Source organism: Mastomys coucha, unplaced genomic scaffold (genome assembly GCF_008632895.1).
Source record: "Mastomys coucha isolate ucsf_1 unplaced genomic scaffold, UCSF_Mcou_1 pScaffold22, whole genome shotgun sequence".
Taxonomy (NCBI): Eukaryota; Metazoa; Chordata; class Mammalia; order Rodentia; family Muridae; genus Mastomys; species Mastomys coucha.
This window is the reverse complement of record NW_022196905.1, coordinates 23,366,733-23,367,175: the sequence shown is the minus strand read 5'-3', so window position 1 is coordinate 23,367,175 and position 443 is coordinate 23,366,733.

Here is a 443-nt window from a genome sequence, read left to right as displayed (position 1 = left end):
AATAGGTCCAACATTGTACAATCTATATACACTGTCAGCTTGTTTGTTTGTGACAGTGTCTTGCTGTGCACAACATAAGGGTCTTGAAGTCTTGCTTCTTCTATCTCAGTCTCTCTATTAGTAGTATTGTTTATTTCATGTTTTTACACTATACTATGGTTTTCAGAACAGCTTATATATTTCAAAAGTATTTATATACTCAAAAGAAACATAGACGATTAACTAGGGAGGTAGCTTGTAAGAGAACAACAAAGTGAGACTGAATGCTTTGCTTGACATTTGTAACTCTTGTATCAAGTTTGAAGAAGAGGACTTTATAAGTTACTCTTTCTCTGAGATGAATGCTTTCCCAAATTATCACAGCTAATGAAACAAATTCTTACCCACACCTAATGTCTGTGCCACCCTCCAAGCAGAACCATTGTTCTTTGAAACAGTTGGTG